The sequence below is a fragment of the Cetorhinus maximus genome, chromosome 10 (assembly GCF_964194155.1).
Source record: "Cetorhinus maximus chromosome 10, sCetMax3.hap1.1, whole genome shotgun sequence".
In the NCBI taxonomy this organism is placed as follows: domain Eukaryota; kingdom Metazoa; phylum Chordata; class Chondrichthyes; order Lamniformes; family Cetorhinidae; genus Cetorhinus; species Cetorhinus maximus.
The window spans coordinates 108,762,517-108,782,094 of NC_135888.1; the positions used below are offsets into that span (position 1 = coordinate 108,762,517).

The 19,578-nt window shown below is 42.8% G+C and overlaps 1 protein-coding gene across 1 annotated transcript in view; it reads left to right on the plus strand.

Annotated features, from left to right (window-relative positions):
* Positions 1–19,578, plus strand: part of LOC144685344 (follistatin-related protein 5-like) — a 455,365-nt gene that overhangs the window by 38,573 nt on the left and 397,214 nt on the right. The window lies entirely within an intron of this gene.

Genomic DNA, 19,578 nt, shown 5'->3' on the forward strand with positions numbered 1-19,578 from the left:
GCTTTGCTTATCATTAAAAAAAACATTTAATAGCTATGCCAAGGGCTTTCCAGAAATGAAAACGATGCTTGAAGTAGATAGTTGTCATAAGTTTGTAATAACAAAGGTTGATATTGGGCATGGGAGAATTCAACATGTTTTAGTAAAGTAGGACACACCATCAGTGGTAAAAATCAATAATTTACTTCATCAGTGTTGAACTGAAAGCTGTAGATTTCCACTTGATTGATAATATCTTCATGACATTCTTTACCATTATGTACTGATCAATTATTTCTTTCATCTTTCAATATTGTTTCACGAACCTATAGCCATAATTAACTAGGTTGAGATCATTCTAAAATCATTTTGAATAGAAATTTTATTGTTGACAGGGAGAGTAAACTTTCATTGTGTGCCATATACCTTGAACCAAAATGTGAAGGGACCATACTCAATCCCTTAAGGTTTAGTTTCAGAATGTAAGACAACTTAAGTCTAACCAAAAGCAAAATATAGTGGCTGCTGGAAAGGCATTAATGTCATCTCAATTGGCCTAGCAATTTTTGAAAGCTATAATGGACCAGAAAAACATAGCAATAGGTTAAATGAAAGCAGAAACCTTAATTAAACAATACCGTACCCAAAAAATTGAAATCTGAACCCTTTTCTCATGAAGTTATTGTTCTTTGTCGAGCAGTCTAAGCTCAGTCAAATGCACATAAAAAATGTTGGGAATGTGAAACGAAATAGTAAATGCTCTAAACACGCAGCAATTCAATCAGCAGAAGTGCCAACAGATGGCGTGTCTATTTCCCATTGGACATGTTGTTGACTCTGTTATGTCATCCAATTAATGCTGAAAGGCAGAGTTGTGAGTGAGTCATGATGTTGGATCTGCTAGGTGGTGTTGGGTCTGCTAGATGAATAAATACTATGTCAAACATGATATGACGTATTTTGTATTTATCTGTGCAGTAATACATTATCAGAGATTGTGTCGTGGAATATGGAAGATTATGTCATGTTCAGTTAATGCAATTAACTATTTGTCTTTTATGTGGCAATATTATCATGGTGACTCACAGGCACTATCACTAACACCATGGGTACATTTTTTAGTCATGATGCTAAAGCAACAGGAATGAACTTTCTCCCAAGTCAAACCCTAGGAATTTTCCAGGGTTAACCGTTATAAAATATTTATGTAAAACACTTGATCAATATCACTGGGAATTCTTAAAAGCATGTAAGCTGCATAAAGCGAAATGGATACAAATGTTGGTAAAAGTTGTTGCAATCTTTCCTAAAGTTGTCAGTGTTTTTAAAATATGGATGCATCTGGTGTGAAACCTCACCAGCTGTGGGCATGGATCAAAGATTCAATGCTATTGAACCTCAAACCCCTCATGTCTTGTCTAGAAAAGCTCTGCACTGGCAAGAGAGATTTGTGAAATTACATCTTATATTGCAGGCTTTCTGTAGACTGTACAGAACAAAATCATGCTGATAATACATATTTAGGCAGGAAATAGAATCTGTGTGCAAGTATTGGAGCAGCACAGCCCCCACAACACCTGGTAGCTGTCAGAGTGGAAGTGCTGTAGTAAGCCTTTGATGCTAGAAGGATTCCTCTATGCGGCACTCTAGGGCAACCCCCTCAGGGAGCAGCAGGGACTGGCAAGCATACTCAATATTGTGTATAGTAAATGCAGTGCCTGGAAATAAAAATCAAAGAAGGTAGCTATGCTTAGAAAACTGCCAGTAAAGTAAGGCAAACCCAACAGTATCATTTGCCATGCATATATCCCACAAAATGTCGCATTTAAGCTTATTCCACATTTATTGAGGTGTAGGGAGGGAATTCCAGAGCTTGGGGCCTGGACAATTGAAGGCACAGCCACCAGTGGTGAAGCAATTATAATAGGGAATGCACAAGAGACAAGACGAGAATTAGAGGAGCACAGAAAACTTGGAGGGTTGTGGGGTTGAAGGAGATTGCAGTGATAGGGTGGGGCAAGGCCAAGGAGCGATTTGAAAACAAGGATCAGAATTTTCAAATCAAGACATTGCTTGACCTGGAGCCAATGTAGGTTAGCGAGCAAAAGGGCAATTAGGGGAATGGGACTTGCTATGAGTTAAGACGTGGGCAACAGAGTTTGGGATGACCTCAAGTTTATGGAGGATAGAATGTGGGAGACCAGACAGGAGTGCACTGCAGTCAAGTCCAGAGGTGACAAAGGCATGAATGAGGTTTTCAGCAGCAGATGAGCTAAAAGGTGCAAAGTTGAGTGATGTTATAGTTGGAAATAGGTGGTCTTAGTACTAGCACAAACATGAGTTCGGAAGCTGATTTTGGCATCAAATGTGACACCAAGGTTGAGAGTAGACTGGCTTAATCTCAGCATTTTTTAAATTTATGCTTTCACAGGATGTGGCTGCCACTGGCTAGGCCAGCATTTATTGCCCATCCCTAACTGCCCTGAGAAGGTGGTGGTGAGCTGCCTTCTTGAACTGCTGCAGACCATGTGGTGCAGGTGCACCCACAGAGCTGTGAGGAAGGAAGTTCCAGAATTTTCATGCAGTGATAGCGAAGGAACGGCAATATAGTTCCAAGTAAAAATGTTGTATGGCTTGGAAGTGAACTTACAGGTGGTGCTGTCCTTGTCTTTCTAGGTGGTAGAGGTCATGAGTTTGGAAGGTGGTGTCAAAGGAGCCTTGGTGAGTTGCTGTTGTGCAACTTGTGGGTAGGGCACATTGCAGCCACTGTGCATCAAAGGTGGAGGGAGTGAATCTTTAAGATGGTGGATGGGCTGCCAATCAAGCAGGGTCCTTTGTCCTGGATGATGTCAAGCTTCTTGAGTGTTGTTGGAGTTGCACTCATCCAGGCAAGTGGAAAGTATTCCATCACACTCCTGACTTGTGCCTTGTAGGTGGTGGGCAGGCTTTGGGGAGTCAGGAGGTGAGTTACTCGCCGCAGGATTCCTGACCTCTGACCTGTTCTTGTAGCCACAATATTTATATCACTGGTTAAGTTCAGTTTCTGGTCAATGGTAGCCACCCTCCCGCCCGGTTGTTAATAGTGGAGAATTCAGCAGTGGTAATGCCATTGAATGTTAAGGCGGGATGGTTAGATTCTCTCATTGGAGATGGTCATTGCCTGGCATTTGTGTGGTGCAAATGTTATTTCCCACTTATCAGGCCAAGCCTGAATGTTGTCCAGATCTTGCTGCATTTAGACACGAACAGCTTTAGTATCTGAGGATTTGCGAATGGTGCTGAACATTGTGCAATTACCAGCAAACACCCCCACTTCTGACCTCATGATGGAGAGAAGGACACTGCTGAAGCAGCTAAAGATGGTTGGGTCTTGGACACTACCCTGAGGTACTCCTGCACCAATGTCCTGGGACTGAGATGATTCACCTCCAACAACCACGATCATCTTCCTTTGTGCTAGGTAGGACTCCAACCAATGGAGAACTTTCCCCCTGATTCCCATTGACTTCAGTTTTGCTAGGGCTCCTTGATGCCACATTCTGTCAAATGCTGTCTTGATGTCAAGGGCAGTCATTCGGACCTCACCTCTGGAGTTTAGCTCTTTTGTCCATGCTTGGACCAAGGCTGTAATGAGGTCAGGAGCTGAGTGGCTCTGATGGAAACCAAACTGAGCATCAGTGAGCAAGTTGTTGCTGAGTAAGTGCCACTTGATAGTACTGTCGACGACACCTTCCATCACTTTGCTGATGATTGAGAGTAGACTGATAGAGCGGTAATTGGTTGGGTTCAAATTGTCCTTTTTGTGTACAGGATATACCTGGGCAATTTTCCTCATAGCCGGGTAGATGCCAGTGTTGTAGCTGCACTGGAACAGCTTGCCTAGGGGCGTGGCAAGTTCTGGAGCATGTCTTCAGTGTTATTGCTGGGAATATTGTCAGGGCCCATAGCCTTTGCAGTATCCAGTGCCTTCAGCCATTTCTTGATATCGTGTGGAGTTAATCGAATTGGCAGAAGACTGGTATCTGTGATGCCAGGAATCTCAGGAGGAAGCCAACATGGATCATCCAGTTGGTACTTCTGGCTGAAGATTATTGCAAATGCTTCAGCCTTGTCTTTTGCACTGATATGCTGGACTCCCCCATCATCGAGGATGGGAATATTTGTGGAGCCTCCTCTTCCAATGAGTTGTTTAATTGTTCACCGCCATTCATGACTGAATGTGGCAAGACTGCAGATGTTGTTGCTTGTGGGCTCGCTTAGCTCTATCACAAGCTGCTTCTGCTGTTTGGCATGTGTTGTAGCTTCACCAGGTTGACACCTCATTTTTAGGTATGCCTGGTGTTGCTCCGGGCGTGCCCTCCTGCACTCTTAATTGAACCAGGGTTGATCCTCCGGCTTGATGGTAATGGTAGAGTTGAGAATATGCTGGGTTATGAGATTACAGTTTGTGGTTTTATACAATCCTGTTGCTGCTGATGGCCCACAGCGCCTCACGGATGCCCAGTTTTGAGTTGCTAGATCTGTTTGAAATCGATCCCATTTAGCATGGTGGTAGCGGCACACAACATGATGGAGGGTATCCTCAATGTGCAGATGGGACTTCATCTCCACAAGTACTGTGTGGTGGTCACTCCACCAATACCGTCACGGACAGATGCATCTGTGACAGGTAGATCGGTGAGGGGGATATCAAGCAAGTTTTTCCCTCTTGTTGGTTCCCTCACTGGCTGTTGAAGACCCAGTTTAGCAGCTATGTCCTTTAGGACTCGACCAGCTCGGTCAGCAGTGGTGTTACTGAGCCACTCTTGGTGATGGACATTGTAGTCCATTGTACCAGGGTTGATCTCCTGGCTTGATGGCAATGGTAGAGTGGGAGATATGCAGGGCCATGAGGCTACAGATTGTGTTTGAATACAGTTTTGCTGCTGCTGGTGGCCCACAGTGCTTCATGGATGCCCAGTTTTGAGTTGCTAGGTCTGTTCTGAATCTATCCCATTTAGCTTGATGGCAGTGCCACACAACACAGTGGAGGGTATTCTCAATGTGAAGATAGGACTTTGTCTCCGCAAGAGCTGTCTGGTGGCCATTGTACAGATTCATCTCCGAAAGGTGGATTAGTGAGGACAAGGCCAAGTAGATTTTTCCCCCTTGCTGGTTCCTTCACTACTTGCCACAGAGCCAGGCTAGCAGCCATGTCCTTTTGGACTCAGCCAACTGTCTCAGTACTACTGCTACTGAGCCACTCTTGGTGATGGACATTGAAGTCTCCAACCCAGAGTACTTTTTTTTTATTAGTTCATGGGATGTGTCACTGGCTATACCAGCATTTATTGCCTATCCTTAATTGCCCTTGTTCAGGGGGTATTTAAGAGTCAACCACATTGCTGTGGGTCTGGAGTCACAGGTAGGCTGAGCTAGACCAGGTAAGGATGGCAGATTTCCTTCCCTAAAGGGCATTAGTGAACCAGATGTATTTTTACGACAATCGGCAATGGTTTCATGGTCATCATTAGACTTTTAATTCCATATTTTTATTGAATTCAAATTTTAACCATGTGCCATGGTGGGATTCAAACACAGGTCCCCAGAGCATTACCGTGGGTCTCTAGAATACTAGTCAGTGACAGTGACAGTGACAGTACCGCAATGCCACCGCCTCCCCATTGTGTGGTGGGTGGTAATAAGCAGGAGGTTTCCTTGCCTATGTTTGATCTGATGCCATGAGCTTTATGGGGTCCAAAGTCAATGTTGAGGACTCCTGGAGCAAATCCCTCCCGACTGTGTATCACTGTGCTGCCACATCTGCTGGGCCTGTCCGGTGGGATTGGACATACCCAGGAATGGTGAGCATGGTGCCTGGGACATTTTTGTCAGGTCTGATTCGATGAGTATGTCTCAGAGGGCATTTAAGAGTCAACAACGTTGTTGTGGGTCTGCAGTCAATATCCTGGGAGTTACCATTGACCAAAAATTAACTGGACATCCATATAAATACTGTGGCTAGAAGAGCAGGTCAGATTTTAAGAATCTTGTGGTGAGTAACTCACCTCCTGACTCCCCAAAGCCTGTCCACCATCTACAAGGTGCAAGTCAGGAGTGTGATGGAATACTCTCCACTTGCCTGGATGAGTGCAGCTCCAACAATACTCAAGAAGCTTGACATCATCCAGGACAAAGCAGCCCACTTGATTGGCACCCCATCCACAGACATTCATTCCCTTCACCACCGATGCATAGTGGCAGCAGTGTGTACCATCTACAAGATGTACTGCAGGAACTCACCAAGCCTCCTTAGAAAACACCTTCCAGATCTATGACAGCTACCATCTAGACGGACAAGGGCAGCAGTCACATGAGAACACCACCACCTGGAAGTTCCCCTCCAAGCCACTCACCATCCTGGCTTGGAAATGCATCGCCATTCCTTCATTGTTGCTGGGGCAAAACCCTAGAACACCCTCTCTAACAGCACTGTGGGTATGCCTATACCACATGGACTGCAACGGTTCAAGAAGGCAGCTCATCACCATCTTCTCAAGGCAATTAGGGATGGGCAATAAATGCTGGCCTAGCCAACGATGTTGACATCCCATGAATGAATTTTAAGAAGTTACATGTAGGCTAGACCAAGTAAGGATGACAGATTTCTTTCCATAAAGGACTTTAGTGAGCCAGATGGGTTTTTACAACAATTGACAACGATTTCACGTCCACCATTACTAAGACTAGCTATTAATTCCAGCTGCTGTGGTGGAGTTTGAACCCGTGGTCCCAGAGCATTAGCCTAGGCCTCTGTACTGCTAGGTCAGTACATTACCAGTATGCCACTGCCTGCCCCTATGTTGCCAGGGAGACTATTTGAGACTAATCCAAAAGGCCAGTCAGTATATTATCCTTGTTATTAATGTGGTGCATATCTAGTTGTAAAAATCTCAGCCACATTTTAAGTTCCCCTCATGCTGGTTATAATACTGGGCAGGATTTTGCCCCCATTAGGGGGGAAGTTGAAGAGCGGGTGCATGGAGGCGCGCCTCCGATCAGCGCCCCCAATGGGGGGCGTGTTGCCATTTTACATGGGTGGGCCAATTAAAGCCCGCCCAGCGTGACATCCGCACAGAAGCGCTATGCGCTCCCTGTGCAGGCGGAAGGGGATTCCCTGAGCCGAGAGTGCGCTCTTCCAGGCATGCGCACAAAAGAGCGTGCTCATCTCCCTGAGGATTAGTGCTGCCTCAGGGAGATCGAAAAATATTAAAAATAGAAAATCAAAATTCCCTAACATGTCCCCTCATGTGACACTGTCACATGAGTTGGGACATGTCCATAAATTTTAAAACACTTTACTTAAAATTTTAAAACCTCATCCCGCCCGTAGACGAGGTTTCATACTTTTTCTAATGCCCGACAGGGCTCCTGGCCTGTCCCCTAATTACTTTAATGACTCTGTCAATGGCCTCAGTTGGCCATGGACAGGTCGGCGGGCGCACAGCTGATTTTACTGAGCCCCCGCCTACCTGAAAATTTAAATGGGGTGCGGTGACGTCAGGAGTTCCACCCGACATCACCGCATGTCATTTTACGCATCAGCGAGTGGGCCCTGCCCCCCTGCTCACCTATGGGAAAATCCTGGCCCCTGTGTCGCTAACCTTAGTAATCGGAAACTTACAATACGATCTCAATTTAAGTTAGCATGCATATATTCCTGAGACGAAGAGTCTTATGTGTCACGAGGCTCTGCTCCTTTGTTTTTAAAAATATGACTTTTCAACTTTCAACTGACTGGAAATTTTGCAATTTGAATGGAGGCAGAACAAACTACTTTAAAAAATGCAAGGCCACAATCCAAGGTGAAGGTGAGAAACAAACAGATCACCCTCAGGGGAGTGTGAAGAGAGAGACATTTCCAAAAATGCAGACACCTATTGAAACTCGTATCTGTCTAAGGAAGAGACATTAAAGTGCAAAGTACTGGAATTTGAAACAATAGCTGCTACAGACGGACGCACCTAAACCCTCTTAAAAATGTACATTGGATGAAATATTTCAAGGCAAGGCTGCAGCCACTTGAGAGAGATTACAAGTGACACAGCTGGTGTCAAGAAAGCCTTCAGCAGATGAAACAGGCTGAAGGATGCTCTCTCTCTCTCTCTCTGTCTCCAGTTTGAAAAGCCAACTCCACCAGAAACCTACCAGTGAACCTAGGTCTTGTAATAATTGCAACACCTTCTACATCTGACCGCATCCATCAAACCAGCTGCTTTTAAAATCTATATCTCAAGGACAATCAAAGGACACTTAACCATATATTATTTTACCTTTTTTCTTTTGGACTCCAACCACACAAGCTTGTATGGCTGCATGATGGCCGAATGCATGACGTTGCATTTTTATTATTTTTCTCAGGTTTAGTGGTTAATAAATCTCTTTCTTTGATTCAAGAAAACTTTGTTTAAGTGGCTCCTTAGTGCTCACAGCTTAAATAGTCAAATACATCCTGATTTGGAAAAAGTATACCCTCGTGAAAAAGAAACTTAAAGCTTTGTTGTGACCAGTTGATGAGGTTGAATAGAGGAGAGCCAGTTCACCCCTTCTTACTTGGTCTTAATATGTATAAAACTGTATCACACTATTAGCAAGATCTCTAAACTGCAATATAAGAACTGGCTCTTGAATTTAGTTTGTTATGAGCTAAGTCTCCCTTTTTATACTAAGACACTGAAGTGACACACATTGTAATATTGTGCTTATGTAAGTCAACTATTGCCTCCATATCACGCATGAATATTTTATAAGATACTGAATTAAACAAGAAACCCATCTTAGTAATTCTGTAGGCACTCTAGTTTTTGTGCTCACCGAATTAGAAAAATAAAGTTAACGGACATCCATTTGACATCTTATAGATCAGAGAGAGTTGAAAAGCATGCCTAATGCAACTTTTCCAGCAAACAGATTGTAAAAAAAATCCTTGGAGTGTGAAATTTTCCTTGGGAAGGAAAATGACCAATTGAAGACGAATATCAGAATCGGATCGAATACTGAACGCTCTTGGAAAGGCATCAGGAGGTATCTGATTCCATAAGACTAAAAGTCAAGGAGGAATAGTGCATCAGACTCACTGAAGTTGTCATCTGAGACTTTGATTAGGGTCTTTTCACTGTTGTGAAAAGGGCACAAACTTGATTGGAGTGTTACAAATGGAGTTATAGTAAAGATGGTCATGAATTTGGGAGGCGACAACACATTCAAGGACTTTGGAGGGAAAGGTATTTTGGAGATATAAATAGTGAACAGTCCTGGCAAAGAGAACAAGGCTTGATGTGCTTAGTGTGATCTGATCAGTTCTGACAATGGTTTAAACCAGTTGTCTGCCAGGTAAACTGAATTCTGTGCCCCTTGGACATGAAAGAGCAAAAATGGCCCTCATAGTTGGGGGAATGACCAGGGTATGCGAGAGTATGGGTTTTGCTGTGGGCAAGCACATCAAGTGGCGATGAAGGAGTGGTTGAGGACATTTAGCTGTGGAAACATTATGATGAATGAAACTTCAACTGAAAATGCAAACTCTTAATTTTGTCAGGGACTTCCCCCTGATTGGCTTTTAGGAATTGCAACACAGCAGTTCAGGGCTGGTTTCCTTCAATATTACGAGTATTTATTTTCCTTATTATTTTATCACATTATCAAAGCTGATAGACCTATTACTGGCTTGTGCAATATAATTTGCCAATCTTTTTGTCTCTTTCTCCACACTGATACCACGGGCCAAATTTTCATCCGGCCTCAGGAAAACCTGACCTCCACACTTTTGTGAAATGAATGCCCTCCCTATTTGTGACTTTATAAAGTATTTTTGTCTTTCCACATGGGAATTGGGTCAGTATATTTTGTGAGTTACTGTGGAGTATGTGAGGAGTGTGGATCCAGAGACAGGCTGGTTAAAAGGCCCTCCTTGGTTCTCCAACACAACAGACCAGCTCCTAACACTGTTTAAAGGCCCCCTAAACCTCACTCCTCATCCTTCACACCCCACCCACCCACATGCCATCCCATTCAACCTCACATCTCTCCATGCCAGCTTGCATTCCCCATGCCACCTCTATATAACCCAGTATGTAATATGTACAATTCTCAGGAGCCATGAAATAGCAATGGGGATTACTTCAAACTCATTGGAAAAGCATTAAACCTCTTAACAATCTAAGAAAACCCTGAACTCAAACTATCATTAATACTGGACTAAAAAACCCAAACAAGGGAATAAAGATTGCAATCCTTTAGGTGTCAGTTAGGTTTTCAAACAAACAAGAAACCACATCAAAGACATATTCTGTTATTTTCGACTCCTAAACGTCTCAAAAGTTCTTGGTTCAATAAGACCACCCACTGAGTTGAAGCTTTTGAAATCCATCCAAATATTCTTAATGGAATAGTTGTATTAACAAAAGCTTCCACTGACAGAACAGATATATGTTTCCAATTCAAATCAGAGTTTAATAGTGGAGGAGAAATGCAGACCATTTTTTTTGGTCTTCAGAAGTAGGTCTATTTTTTGGTAGCAGCTAGATCTGCCAGTACAATTAAATCAAAGCACAAAAGCATTAGAGCAGAGGGTGCTTTTTTTTTACATTTTTAAACTACTATGGTATTATTTCCATTGAAAAAGTACTGTGATGCATGTGAACTATTACGCAATGATGGTCAATATAAGATCAATTTACTTTTGCAGGAAAGTTCCCTATAATGAATCACTGCATTAAATTACATCTACATTACAATATAGCGTATTATAGTGACATTTGAAGGTGTCAAAACATTCTACACTTGCCTTTCAGAATGCTCCTAATCCCTCAACAAACTCTCAACTCTGGCATGCATTTAATGGGCTTCCAAAACCTCACACCACCAGATAAAAATGGAGTGCAGGAGGAAATCCAATTTTCATCTTCCATTTAAAATGGGGAACCCAACCTCAGCCGGGGATGAGAGAGGGTCATGGTGTGCATTTTGCACACTAAGCCATAAGAAAATAACGCAGAATCAGGAATGCAGTGGAAAATCAGATTTCCTCCAAAAGAATCAAAGTGTGCTCATTTGCACAGCAAAACGTGCCCCCAGACCCAGGCGAATATTTGCCCTCACATTTCACTAAGGCAGCCATTCTTCTTATTCTTTCATGCCCATATTTTGGATCATCATATATTTGCAAGTGTCCAGTGCCTCTGCTATTTGACTCACAGCAGAAATGCTTGCTGGTTTTCACCCCTCTGATATTCCCAGTCCCAGTTTAGCCAAGATCTACTTAATGACTATCAGAACCAATATATTTAAGGCAAAGAGCTGTTGAGATTAATTTTTTTTATCTTTAAGTTGCAGAGTCATTTGAAGTGCATATATTGGGTTGAATTTAATTTAGTTTAATCCTGCCCTAGGGCTGGGCTGGGATGCGGGGCAGAGACATATAATCAGGTTGGAAAGTGTGGGGTGACGTGTCCGTCGCTTTCCTGAGTCCCCCAATTAAGTCAGGGGTGGGGAAGGTCGATGTCAGCCTTCCTGCTCTTTGGCCAATTGAGGCCTATAAATGGCCAATTAAGGTCCTCATCCCTCTGTTGCTGGGATCCCACCAGTGACAGGGAAGGGGAGGGTCTATATGCCATGTGGAGAGGCTGCAGGGTTAGCAAGGCAGCCTGCCTGCTGGCTTGGGGTAGATCCTGCTGATTGGGCATGCTGTGGCCCATGGAGCACCTGTAGTTGTATGGGCCAGCCCCGCTGAAGCTTCTTCCGACCCTCCACACTGACACCCTCGCCGGGGTCTGCCAGACTGGCCCCGATGAGCTTGCTCCACTCACCTGTGTTCTGGAGATGTCCAATGTTGCTGCTATTCTGGGCCTCCTGCAGTGCCAGCAGTGCCCACCACTCCCTGTCATGCTTCTGGGACTGAAGAACTGCCAGCCCCCTGATTGGAAGTGGGCTCTTTGCCTTCAAAGGCATGGTAACTCTAATGGCAAGCAATTAACCGCCTGATTGACATTTGATCTTGTTGGTGTTGCGTGAGGTGGCCATGGTGGCATTGCCCCCGGCTTTCTGGATGGTGGACATGGCCATCGAACCGGCCATGAAGCCCAGCTCGTTGTGTTGAACCTCACGTTGTGCGTCTGCGAACATGATGAAGCCATCCAATCCTGCCAGAGGTATAGAGGAATATCTGAGCTGAAGCATGGTTCCACCCTGTTCCAAAACGTTATTGTGAGAATGCAAGAATGCCTTTTCTTGTTGGGCATGTAGATGCCTTGAACATTATCAATGGATTATTTGTTGAGATTTAGAGTTGGGCATGGTCATGTAATGGTATTCTGGGAAAAGTAGTGGTGATTTTGATAATCAGGGTAGAATGCCTGAGGGAAGGAAGAAACATGGTCTGTAATAAAGTAGAGCATGGTCTGTAACAATTATTTGTTTTTCTTTATCACATATTGTCATCATAACTAATGGTGTTTTACTACGTAAATTCTTCTCTGCATCAGAGAGCAAGTTATGGTAAAATTAAGAATATTCACACAGCTTTTCAGAAATCTGCAGAACACTGAATAATTCCTGAATGGATTATTTTTTCTTATTTCGCTTTTGTTAATGACTCAGAGAGAGGGGAACAGTTTCTTTCAAGGCCTTATCCTGTACTTTGACCATTAAATGAAAATTACACTCATAGGCTTAGATTACACTGAGAAACCTGGCCCCAAAATTGCATGTAATCCAGTTGCTTTGGACTGACACAGTGTTGTATGTGCCAATTACAGCAAGACAAGTTATTGATGCCTAACTCATGCTGTAACATTAGCATATCCTGCCACATAACATGTTTAGTATGTATGTGGCAGGTTCTCAGTGATTGCATACCAGTTCAATCCATTTCATTCAATCCCTTTTAATAAATTTAAGCTCCTTAAATTTTAAGCAACAAATGCTGCAGCTGGCCTTCTGAACGGACTATTTGTGAACGTTAAATGCCTTATGAGACCTTTATCTGCATTTTTCTCAGTACATCTGGCATTATTTGAATGGTTTAGCATCAGTAAATGTAGGGAAATGGCGCGGTGAGGTAATTTACCTCAAAAATCAAACAAAAAACAGACAGTTTTAATCCAGCCTGCCACATTTAAATTGCGACATACTCAAGGTGGTTCAATGCACCCCACTATTTCCTCTGCTTCTACCTCCATATAGCCCCCAGGAAACAATGACACTAGTAAAATAGTATTGTGAAAGCCAGTACAATATCTGAGAGATGGTACATGGAAATCAAAGAAGTAACAACATGGGAATAGGCCATTCAAACTAACTAGCTCATGGTACTATTTACTCTCCACACGAGAAAATAATCTTAATCACACTTGCCTTGTCCCTACATCTCAGCATTGGTGGAGGTCATAGTTTCTGGAATATCTTCTTGCCTGCAGGTGTGTCTGAGAAGATGTATTTTGTTTTCAGAATGGCTTTAAGTCCAAGTGAGTACAGTAAAATATCAAGGAATTTTCAGGGAAGTAACGGATTTATCTATGGAAGTCCTTTTATTCCTGTGATATGAAGAAGAGCCTAGGATGGGTGCTAGAAGAGCGAGGCATCACAGAAGATATTTACCTCTGGCTGGTGGATACCTACTCAATGTGATTTACTAGTCTGGGAGCTCGAACCTTGACTGCACACTGATAATGTATCAGAAGGCTGTGCTTCTGCTATTAGGGAGTCATGCCAGCTGCCAACTGAAGAGTTGCAATCCATGTTGAAAAGTAGCACATCATTATCAATGAATGTGATTACAGTCCTGAACCTTTATGGCTCCACGTTCTTCCAGGGTACCCCAGATGACCTTATTCATATCAGTCCATCGCTGGATTCAGAAGAAGGGAGCTCCTTACTTAATCTCATTCTCAATGGACCCTGTAAAACAAGGGGGAAAGTAACCAACCTTTTATAGACAGGACGGATTCTCCCTGATACAGGGTGTTTTTGGTCTTTATTATGGAATGCAAGGCCTCATCTGGGAATCCCTTCAACTCTATCACCTGGAAGAGGTTCTATTCAATTATTTTGCAAATATTATGGGCCGGATTTAGCCCATGCTGGGCGGGTGGGAGCGGTCGGGAAGTCGACCGCCACCCGTGATCGAGGCCGGAAGGCGATCTCACCCTGGTGGGCCAATTAAGGCCTGCCCATCATGAAATGCGAGCAGCAGAGCTCAGCGCTGCCCGTGCGTGCGGGGGAAGGAGGGTGAGGGGCGAACACAAACATTGCGCATTCGCGCAAGTGCGCGCTTCACAATCTCGCTGAGGCACAGAGCTGCCTCAGGGAAATGAGGAGTTTTTTTAAAAAGAAAATGAAGAATTGAAAAATGTAATAAAACATGTCCCGACATGTGACCCTGTCACATGAGCAGGGACACGTTATTAATTCAATTTTAAAACTTTTATTTTATTTTTATTTGCTTTTGAAAACCTCTTCCCGCCCGTGGATGAGGTTTACAAAAAAATGTATAAGGCCGCCTGGCCTTTTCACCTGCCCGCCAACCATAAGGTTGGACAGGCAGTGAAAAATGTAACTTAATTGATTCTTTAATGGCCTTAACAGGCCTTTTAATTGTCGGCGGGCACGCTGCCAACCCTGGCGTGCGCCTGCCGACCGAGCTATCCTGCAATTGTGCGTTGATGTCGGGACGCTCGCCCGACGTCAACGCACGTCATTTCACACTTGAGCGGGTCGGGCACATGCCCGCCCGCCAAGCTAAAAACTTAGCCCTTATTGTGTCCAGTCACTTCATTTTGCATATTATGAAGCTGCTCTGACTTATTTATATTTTGTTAATCAATCATTCCTGCATTGATGAGCCAAAACATTGCATCAAGGCAGTTGACTGGAGACAAACGATGCTGCCTGAAGCTTTGACTTACAAACCTTCTAAACCATTCTCACTGAACAAGGGGTGATAGATATAATTAGGAATTAAAACAATTTGAATTGTTATTCAGTAGACAGTCGGAAAACGAAAGTCCCATTTCACCTGCTTTCTCGGATCTGATGAGGCCCGACAGTACAGACTCTCAAGGGTATCAAGATGAATTGTGGCCAGCTGCATGTTGCCCCACTGTACCATTAAAAAAGGCTTAGTACTAGCAGCAGAATGGAGGAATGCTGCAAAGGAAATATATTTCGTCAGGTAGAATTTTGCATGTGATTTTGAAGATGCGATTGAGCAATAAAAGACCTGATAATAAAGATGAATGCCTGGAGATTGTAGTAGCTGCCTTTACTGTAGGTAATCTCTGCTTTGACCAACTGACTCTGGACAATTTGTCTCGTTTTTAATCTCCCGCTGCATTGTCTGTGTATCTCTTGAAGAGCTGAAGCACTTTCTCCTCGTATGCACTTGAAGATCTGATAGTTCCCATTCCCACCTTTATGTCAGCTGGTGATTATCAGAAAACATTTTCTTTGCAAGGAGAAAACAATTGAAAAAGGTACAACATTTAACAGCACAGTGAGAATGATTTCAGGTGTAGGCTAGCAGCAATTACTTCTCTTCTGAGTATGGCATGACCACACTTTGTCAGCGATATAGGAATGCTGGGCAAGAACTGTGTGCATTTGGGGAGAGGTGTATGAAGTTTCCTGAGAATATTTACCATCACAGATTTTTTTGGGACCTGATCGATGTGGAGATGAGTCATACTTTCAGTATTCTTTCAGGCTGCACAAGAGTACTTGTATCTTCATTTACCTTGGCCAGACTTGTGAGATCAGTAAACTGTTTCCTGCACTGTGTGGCCATGTGTGCGGGAATAGAAGTGGCACTGACTGGCTGAGCTACCTGCACAACCATCTGCAAATTTTAAAGAGATAATGATAAAACTCATATTTTTAAAAAATGAATCACTGCAATGGTGTTAGCAACACCAGCAACAACACTGCAGCTTCCATGTTTCCAAAGAAAGTTCTCCTGTTTTTTCAGACTTTAGGGTTTTTGCAAACTTCTAATAAGGCAGTAAAAGTCCAGGATCACCTTTGAAATGTATCATCCAGATATAAGGTAACTTCTTCATTTTTATTTTGAGAGTCAACCACTATGACTATTTTCTGGATCAATCATAGGAAGGACGTGTATTCCTCTGGCTGCAGTCACTTGGTGCTGCATTGTGCTTGATAAAGAACTCAGGGGAGTAAATGAAGCAGTTAGCTGCATGAGCACCTGAAATCAGCTTTGCCTAAATGAGTAATTGGAATGTTTTTGGATTGGCCAGGTTTCAGGAGAAAATATAATACTTAAGTTATTTTTTTTCTTACATTTGTCCATCCATTGGGCTGAAGGTGAGATGAAATGTGATAGATATAAACATATAATTTTATTGAGAAAATATACCTATTAAAATGAATGCCATTCATGTTGTGCTAGTGTAAAGTGGATGTTTACCTCATGTCCCATCAACCAAAGATCGAATCAGGTTAGTTTTTGACCAAGAGATAAAAACAAAAAACTACTGCGGATGCTGGAAATCCAAAACAAAAACAGAATTACCTGGAAAAACTCAGCAGGTCTGGCAGCATCGGCGGAGAAGAAAAGAGTTGACGTTTCGAGTCCTCATGACCCTTCAGCAGAGCTGAGTATAGTTAGGAGAGGGGTGAAATATAAGCTGGTTTAAGGTGTTGGGGGGGGGGTGGGGGGGGAGAGAAGTTGAGGGGGGGGTGCTTGTAGGGACAAGCAAGCAGTGATAGGAGCAGATAATCAAAAGATGTCACAGACAAAAGGATCAAAGAGGTGTTGAAGGTGGTGATATTATCTAAGAAAATGTGCTAATTAAGAATGGATGGCAGGACACTCAAGGTACAGCTCTAGTGGGGGTGGGGTGGAAAGACTGACAAGGTATTAGTTGTAGATTTAAAAATAATGGAAATAGGTGGGAAAAGAAAAATCTATATAAATTATTGAAAAAAACAAAAGGGAGGGGGAAGAAACGGGGTGGGGATGGGGGGAGGGAGTTTAAGATCTAAAGTTGTTGAATTCAATATTCAGCCCGGAAGGCTGTAAAGTGCCTAGTCGGAAGATGAGGTGCTGTTCCTCCAGTTTGCGTTGGCCTTCACTGGAACAATGCAGCAAGCCAAGGACAGACATGTGGGCAAGAGAGCAGGGTGGAGTGTTAAAATGGCAAGCGACAGGGAGGTTTGGGTCTTTCTTGCGGACAGACCGCAGGTGTTCTGCAAAGCGGTCGTCCAGTTTGCGTTTGGTCTCTCCAATGTAGAGGAGACCGCATTGGGAGCAACGAATGCAGTAGACTAAGTTAGGAGAAATGCAAGTGAAATGCTGCTTCACTTGAAAGCATGTGCTTTCACTAGAGCTGTACCTTGAGTGTCCTGCCATCCATTCTTAATTAGCACATTTTCTTAGATAATATCACCACCTTCAACACCTCTTTGTTCCTTTTGTCTGTGACATCTTTTGATTATCTGCTGCCATCACTGCTTGCTTGTCCCTACAACCACCGCCCCCCCCAACTTCTCTCCCCCCAACCACCCCCCCCCCACCTTAAACCGGCTTATATTTCACCCCTCTCCTAACTATACTCAGTTTTGCTGAAGGGTCATGAGGACTCGAAACGTCAACTCTTTTCTTCTCCGCCGATGCTGCCAGACCTGCTGAGTTTTTCCAGGTAATTCTGTTTTTGTTTTAGTTTTTGACCAAGGCTTTCAACAAATGTTGCCTTGTAACAAAACCATCAGAATATCAATGCATTTATGAAACTTTCTCTTTTTAAAGTCAGCTTTAAGATCTTTCAAAGCTTTAATATTGTTGCAGTTTAGTAGTGTCCAATATTCTATTTCTATTTTGACATCACATTAGCGCGCTACATACACAGGTATCTTGTATCCTGGACATGGGAACTGGCTGAGGAAGTTTGAACAAGAAGAAAATACACTTTGTGATTAGTGGCTGTGGGCATTTGAAACAAATTGATTAAGAAGTGGAAAATAGAACTAAAAATAAAATATAAAAGTTGGTGGCCAGTAGTATTCAGATAATACTCCTGACAAGTTATGATGGGTCAGTTAAATACCAGCGGTTGAGATGGTATATTTTGCTTAACAAAATGAGCATTGCCTCAACATTGTTCAAGGGCAAAAAAAAAAGCACAAGTTCAATTGGTAGCAGTGTGAACAGTAGTGAGAGCACAACTGAACTTAAGTGACATTTATGGAGAAAAGATTCCCATTAAAGCACTGCACACAACTGCAGCCACTGCAGCTTTAACTAGGTTACTCAAGGTCACATTAAGTCGTTAAAAAGTTGACAGTTTGCTTATATTTAGAACAGAAAGAGAGAAAAAAAGGAAATGAGAGTCAGGGAAAAATAGAAAGGATGAAGACAGAAATGGATGTGAGCCATGCAGGGGAGATTGAGTCAAAGATAAACAGAAGGATGATGGTTAGGAGCCAGAAAGAATTAAAGTGGGAGATGTGCAGAAGATCTTAAAGGAAGGAAACATTTTTTAAAAAAGAAAGACTTTTAGCCATGAGCAATACCACAGGAGGTCCTGGTGCTTTCTAAAAGGAAAGAGTGCAGCAGGAGTGAATAACATGGCAGAATGTACACTTTGCTTTCAATGTTGAACATTTCCTCGCCACTGTCAGTATTAAGCTCTCCCAGGTCAAATTAGATACCGGATAAATGCAAGCTGTATTGGTCTTTGTGAATAAGAAGACAAATTTAGTGTCATTCTGTGAGCAGTTAAGTGCTCTGTTGCTATTCTCATCAGGAACTAGATTGAAAGCTGGTAAACTCATTCCAAAAAGCATTTGTTAAACTGCAGCAAAAAGGTATTTCAGGGATATGGGCTGATTTTAAACTAAAGCTCTGGAGTGAAAAGATATTATGCTAACCTAAGACACCACCTAGGACTTTCTATTAGTACTTTTGATGCATTACGAGAGGAAGAAGAATTGCTTTTTAAATGTACAATTCTGGATTATTTCTTCACAGAAATGATGAATGCTTTGAGAAAGGAAAGACTGGAAAAAAAATTGAAAGGCATCAAAACCTTGATCACAAAAGCAAAAGAAAAAGCTTTTTTTAAAAATAGCTTTGTGCACCAACAATGCTCTTGAAAGTTGCAGGGCTTTATAATGTTAAATTATTATTTGTTTTTTCCAAATATAATTTGAATTGTTTGCTCTATGAAATCGCAGCATCAATAGGCAAACCCTGAAATTGGTCCTTCGCCATAAAAATGCATAACAATTCTTATGATGGGCGATATCAATACCATTTTTTGTTGGGGAACTAGGAGACATACAAGGGTAAGAGTCCCATTTTCTTCAACATCTTTTATAGACTACTACTATCTACTACTATCCCATTTTCTTCAACATCTACTGTTCATACTCTTCAGCCACTGAAGAGTATGAACAGTAGATAACCTGCTCTCAAGCTTCTGCCAATACCTTTATGGATCTGGTTGCCCCAGGGTGGGATGGTTAGGGGTGGTTGGGGGTGGGGTGGGGAGGCGCAAGGTAATGGAGGATGGTATCTCTCCTATGTTTCCCCTGGCACTCATTCGT